We start from the raw sequence: 7,500 nt of genomic DNA, 5'->3' as shown, positions 1-7,500 counted from the left end.
TTTAGACCAGGGTCCATAGGGTAATGTACTACTATAGACCAGGGTCCATAGGTAGTGTACAACTTTAGACCAGGGTCCATAGGGTAGTGCACTACTATAGACCAGGGTCCATAGGGTAATGTACTACTATAGACCAGGGTCCATAGGGTAGTGTACTACTATAGACCAGGGTCCCTAGGGTGGTGTACTATTTTAGACCAGGGTCCATAGGGTAGTGTACTACTATAGACCAGGGTCCATAGGGTAGTGCACTACTATAGACCAGGGTCCATAGGGTAGTGCACTACTTTAGACCAGGGTCCATAGGGTAGTGTACTACTATAGACCAGGGTCCATAGGGTAGTGCACTACTATAGACCAGGGTCCATAGGGTAGTGTACTACTTTAGACCAGGGTCCATAGGGTAGTGTACTACTATAGACCAGGGTCCATAGTGTAATGTACTACTATAGACCAGGGTCCATAGGGTAATGTACTACTATAGACCAGGGTCCATAGGGTAGTGCACTACTTTAGACCAGGGTCCATAGGGTAATGTACTACTTTAGACCAGGGTTCATAGGGTAATGTACTACTATAGACTAGGGTCCATAGGGTAGTGTACTACTTTAGACCAGGGTCCATAGGGTAATGTACTACTATAGACCAGGGTCCATAGGGTAGTACACTACTATAGACCAGGGTCCATAGGGTAGTGTACTACTATAGACCAGGGTCCATAGGGTAGTGTACTACTATAGACCAGGGTCCATAAGGTAGTACACTACTTTAGACCAGGGTCCATAGGGTAGTGTACTACTATAGACCAGGGTCCCTAGGGTAGTGTACTACTATAGACCAGGGTCCATAGGGTAGTGTACTACTATAGACCAGGGTCCATAGGGTAGTGTACTACTATAGACCAGGGTCCATAGGGTAGTGCACTACTATAGACCAGGGTCCATAGGGTAGTGCACTACTTTAGACCAGGGTCCATAGGGTAGTGCACTACTATAGACCAGGGTCCATAGGGTGGTGTACTACTTTAGACCAGGGTCCATAGGGTAATGTACTACTATAGACCAGGGTCCATAGGGTAGTGTACTACTATAGACCAGGGTCCATAGGGTAGTGTACTACTATAGACCAGGGTCCATAGGGTAGTGTACTACTATAGACCAGGGTCCATAGGGTAGTGTACTACTATAGACCAGGGTCCATAGGGTAGTGTACTACTTTAGACCAGGGTCCATAGGGTAGTGTACTACTTTAGACCAGGGTCCATAGGGTAGTGTACTACTTTAGACCAGGGTCCATAGGGTAATGTACTACTATAGACCAGGGTCCCTAGGGTAGTGCACTACTATAGACCAGGGTCCATAGGGTAGTGTACTACTATAGACCAGGGTCCATAGGGTAGTGTACTACTATAGACCAGGGTCCATACGGTAGTGTACTACTATAGACCAGGGTCCATAGGGTAGTGTACTACTTTAGACCAGGGTCCATAGGGTAGTGCACTACTATAGACCAGGGTCCATAGGGTAGTACACTACTTTAGACCAGGGTCCATAGGGTAGTGCACTACTATAGACCAGGGTCCATAGGGTAGTGCACTACTATAGACCAGGGTCCATAGGGTAGTACACTACTTTAGACCAGGGTCCATAGGGTAGTACACTACTTTAGACCAGGGTCCATAGGGTAGTGCACTACTATAGACCAGGGTCCATAGGGTAGTACACTACTTTAGACCAGGGTCCATAGGGTAGTACACTACTTTAGACCAGGGTCCATAGGGTAGTGCACTACTATAGACCAGGGTCCATAGGGTAGTACACTACTTTAGACCAGGGTCCATAGGGTGGTGTACTACTATAGACCAGGGTCCATAGGGTAGTACACTACTTTAGACCAGGGTCCATAGGGTGGTGTACTACTATAGACCAGGGTCCATAGGGTAGTACACTACTTTAGACCAGGGTCCATAGGGTGGTGTACTACTATAGACCAGGGTCCATAGGGTAGTGTACTACTATAGACCAGGGTCCATAGGGTAGTGTACTACTATAGACCAGGGTCCATAGGGTAGTACACTACTTTAGACCAGGGTCCATAGGGTAGTGTACTACTATAGACCAGGGTCCATAGGGTAGTGCACTACTTTATACCAGGGTCCATAGGGGTAGTAAACTACTTTAGACCAGGGTCCATAGGGTAATGTACTACTATAGACCAGGGTCCATAGGGTAATGTACTACTATAGACCAGGGTCCATAGGGTAGTGTACTACTATAGACCAGGGTCCATAGGGTAGTGTACTACTATAGACTAGGGTCCATAGGGTAGTGTACTACTTTAGACCAGGGTCCATAGGGTAGTGCACTACTATAGACCATGGTCCATAGGGTAGTGCACTACTTTAGACCAGGGTCCATAGGGTAGTGTACTACTTTAGACCAGGGTCCATAGGGTAGTGTACTACTTTAGACCAGGGTCCATAGGGTAGTGCACTATTTTAGACCAGGGTCCATAGGGTAGTGTACTACTTTAGACCAGGGTCCATAGGGTAGTGTACTACTATAGACCAGGGTCCATAGGGTAGTGTACTACTATAGACCAGGGTCCATAGGGTAGTGTACTACTTTAGACCAGGGTCCATAGGGTAGTGCACTACTATAGACCAGGGTCCATAGGGTAGTGTACTACTATAGACCAGGGTCCATAGGGTAGTGTACTACTTTAGACCAGGGTCCATAGGGTAGTGTACTACTTTAGACCAGGGTCCATAGGGTAGAGTACTACTTTAGACCAGGGTCCATAGGGTAGTGTACTACTTTAGACCAGGGTCCATAGGGTAGTGTACTACTTTAGACCAGGGTCCATAGGGTAGTGTACTACTATAGACCAGGGTCCATAGGGTAGTGTACTACTTTAGACCAGGGTCCATAGGGTAGTGTACTACTTTAGACCAGGGTCCATAGGGTAGAGTACTACTTTAGACCAGGGTCCATAGGGTAGTGTACTACTTTAGACCAGGGTCCATAGGGTAGTGTACTACTTTAGACCAGGGTCCATAGGGTAGTGTACTACTATAGACCAGGGTCAGGGTCACTGACTCTAACAGTACACACCAGTGGTGTAGTCTCTCGCTCTCTGTTTCTCTGTTTCTCTCTGTTTCTCTCTGTTTTCCTTCCTTCCTTCCTTCCTTCCTTCCTTCCTTCCTTTCTTTCTCTCTCTCTCTCTCTCTCTCTCTCTCTCTCTCTCTCTCTCTCTCTCTCTCTCTCTCTCTCTCTCTCTCTCTCTCTCTCTCTCTCTCTCTCTCTCTCACTCTCTCTCTCTCTCTCTCTCTCACTCTCTCACTCTCTCTCACTCTCTTTCTCCCTTCCTCTCCCTCCCTCTCCCTTCCTCTCTCGCTCTCTGTTTCTCTCTGTTTCTCTCAGTTTTCCTTCCTTCCTTCCTTCCTTCCTTCCTTCCTTCCTTCCTTCCTTCCTTCCGTCCGTCCTTCCTTCCTTCCTTCCGTCCTTCCTTCCTTCCTTTCTCTCTCTCTCTCTCTCTCTCTCTCTTTCTCCCTTCCTCTCCCTCCCTCTCTCTCCCTTCCTCTCTCGCTCTCTGTTTCTCGCTCTCGCTCTCTCTCTGCCTCTCTGTTTCTCTGTTTCTCTCTCTCGTTCTCCCTGATGTTGTCTTTATTAGCGGTGGCTGTACCCATGGCGACAGCAAAAGGAGCAGCGTACCCTCCCTCTCTTTCCCTCCTTTCATATCTTCCTCCTTCTCTCCATCCCTCCATCCCTTCCCCCAGGTCAGGATCACACATCCTGTGGTCAGACACAGGCGAAGAAAGGGAGGGAGAAAGGGAAAATGGGAGGGAGGGAGGGGAAGAGAGAGAGGGAGGGAGGGAGGGAGGGAGGGAGGGAGGGAGGGAGGGAGGAAATAAAAGGACAAACATCTAAAACTACCGCGCTCATAGACACAAACAAACAAACAGAACAAACATGCACAGAGGGAGCAAAGAAAAAGGCCCTTTCCATCGTACCGGAACAGCAGATCACTAGACATGTAACTAGATAACTAGACACACACCTTGAGCACTCAGTCTGCACACAGGACTATCAATGCGTTAGACTATACATTTTGTTTGTTATTATAAATCTATATTTTTAAAGACTTTTTTCCTGTGCATTTGGTTAACTATCTCAGAACAAACCACATTAGGCTATATAGTCATATCTCTGTAACATTATATAGTATAGGTTATATAATCACATTTCAATAACATTATATTGTACAGTTTATATAGTCATATCTCTATTACATTAGGTTATATAGCCATATCTATGTAACATTATACAGTAAAATGATGTAGTCACATCTCCATAACATTAAATGGTTTAGGTTATATAGTCATATCTCCATAACATTATATAGTACAGGCTATATAGTCACATCTCAATAACATTATATAGTACAGGCTATATAGTCACATCTCAATAACATTATATAGTACAGGCTATATAGTCACATCTCAATAACATTATATAGTACAGGTTATATAGTCACATCTCAATAACATTATATAGTACAGGCTATATAGTCACATCTCAATAACATTATATTGTACAGGTTATATAGTCACATCTCAATAACATTATATTGTACAGGTTATATAGTCACATCTCAATAACATTATATTATATTGTACAGGCTATATAGTCACATCTCAATAACATTATATAGTACAGGCTATATAGTCACATCTCAATAACATTATATTGTACAGGTTATATAGTCACATCTCAATAACATTATATTATATTGTACAGGCTATATAGTCACATCTCAATAACATTATATAGTACAGGCTATATAGTCACATCTCAATAACATTATATTGTACAGGCTATATAGTCACATCTCAATAACATTATATTATATTGTACAGGCTATATAGTCACATCTCAATAACATTATATTGTACAGGTTATATAGTCACATCTCAATAACATTATATTGTACAGGTTATATAGTCACATCTCAATAACATTATATAGTACAGGCTATATAGTCACATCTCAATAACATTATATTGTACAGGTTATATAGTCACATCTCAATAACATTATATTATATTGTACAGGCTATATAGTCACATCTCAATAACATTATATTGTACAGGTTATATAGTCACATCTCAATAACATTATATTGTACAGGTTATATAGTCACATCTCAATAACATTATATTGTACAGGTTATATAGTCACATCTCAATAACATTATATTGTACAGGTTATATAGTCACATCTCAATAACATTATATTGTACAGGTTATATAGTCACATCTCAATAACATTATATTATATTGTACAGGCTATATAGTCACATCTCAATAACATTATATTATATTGTACAGGTTATATAGTCACATCTCAATAACATTATATTATATTGTACAGGCTATATAGTCACATCTCAATAACATTATATTGTACAGTTTATATAGTCATATCTCTATTACATTAGGTTATATAGCCACATCTATTTAACATTATACAATAGAATTATGAAGTCACATCTACATAACATTAAATGGTTTAGGTTATATAGTCATATAGTTATATAGTCATAGACACAGCCACGCTCAAGGTCCTAAACGACATCATAACTGCCATCGATAAGAGACATTACTGTGCAGCCGTATTCATCGACCTGGCTGAGGCTTTCGACTCTGTCAATCGCCACATTCTTATTGGCAGACTCGACAACCGTGGTTTCTCAAATGATTGCCTCGCCTGGTTTACCAACTAGTTCTCTGATAGAGTTCAGTGTGTCAAATCGGAGGGCCTGTTGTCCGGACCTCTGGCAGTCTCTATGGGGGTGCCACAGGGTTCAATCCTCGGGCCGACTCTTTTCTCTGTATATATCAATGATGTTGCTCTTGCTGCTGGTGAGTCTCTGATCCACCTCTACGCAGACGACACCATTCTGTATACTTCTGGCCCCTCTTTGGACACAGTGTTAACTAATCTCCAGACGAGCTTCAATGCCATACAACTCTCCTTCCGTGGCCTCCAACTGCTCTTAAACACAAGTAAAACTAAATGCATGCTATTCAACCGATTGCTGCCCGCACCTGCTCGCTCGTCCAGCATCACCACTCTGGACGAGAGAGACGGGTTCTGACTTAGAATACGTGGACAACTACAAATACCTAGGCGTCTGGTTAGACTGTAAACTATATACTGTTATAAAGATATGACTATATAACCTATACTATATAATGTTATAAAGATATGACTATATAACCTATACTATATACTGTTATAGATATATGACTATATAACCTGTACTATATACTGTTATAAAGATATGACTATATAACCTACACTATACACTGTTTTAAATATTTACTATATTACCTATACTATAACATTTTATTGAGATATGACTATATAAACTAATGTTATAGTGATATGACTATATAAACTAATGTTATAGTGATATGACTATATAAACTAATGTTATAGTGATATGACTATATAAACTAATGTTATAGTGATATGACTATATAAACTAATGTTATAGTGATATGACTATATAAACTAATGTTATAGTGATATGACTGTATAAACTAATGTTATAGTGATATGACTATATAACCTCATGTTATAGAGATAAACACATACTTTAGGCATACACAATGCAAGACAAAACAACACATTACACAACAACAGAACAACACAATACAAGATACACAACCAAACAATAGGACATGTATAACATGCAATTCAACACACAACAATCAAATGTTTTTACACAACACAAACATAAACAATAACATTTCATACATAAGATCACAATATAACACATACAACATGAAACTCCACAACACACAATATACACACAACCAAACATAATCTAAGAGAGGCAGGAGGCCTGGGAGAGGGAGAGAAGAGAGAGAAGATAGAGAAGGGAGAAAGGAGAGAGGGTAGGTAGAGAGGAGAGAAGAGAGAGAAGAGAGAAGGGAGAGAGGAGAGAAGAGAGAGAGGAGAGAAGAGAGAAGAGAGAGAAAAGAGAAGAGAGAAGAGAGAAGAGAGAAGAGAGATAAGAGAGAAGGGAGGAAGAGAGAGAAGAGGGAGAACCAAGAAGAGAGAGAAGGGAGAAGAGAGAGAGAAGAGAGAGAAGGGAGGAAGAGAGAGAGAGACATAAGGGAGAAGAGAGAGAAGAGACAGAGGGGAGAAGAGAGAGAAGGGAGGAAGAGAGAGACAGAAGGGAGAAGAGAGAGAAGGGAGGAAGAGAGAGAGACAGAAGGGAGAAGAGAGAGAAGAGAGAGAAGGGAGGAAGAGAGAGAAGGGAGGAAGAGAGAGAGAGACAGAAGGGAGGAAGAGCGAGAGAGAGAGAGAGACAGAAGGGAGGAAGAGAGAGAGAGACAGAAGGAAATACCGGACATGTGCTACAGAGGGAAGGAGGAGGAAAGTGGACCCAGAGAGAAAGAGAGGAGAAGCAACAACAGGTGAAAGTGTG

General features: G+C 41.8%; 1 protein-coding gene across 3 annotated transcripts in view; it reads right to left on the bottom strand.

The window, feature by feature from the left end:
* syt17 (synaptotagmin XVII) overlaps positions 1-7,500 on the bottom strand; it is a 54,839-nt gene that overhangs the window by 46,864 nt on the left and 475 nt on the right. The gene's annotated exons all lie outside the window — the stretch shown is intronic.

Source organism: Salvelinus fontinalis, chromosome 2 (assembly GCF_029448725.1).
Source record: "Salvelinus fontinalis isolate EN_2023a chromosome 2, ASM2944872v1, whole genome shotgun sequence".
NCBI lineage: Eukaryota > Metazoa > Chordata > Actinopteri > Salmoniformes > Salmonidae > Salvelinus > Salvelinus fontinalis.
The sequence above is the reverse complement of the archived record's forward strand: the minus strand, read 5'-3'. Positions and strand labels throughout refer to the sequence as shown.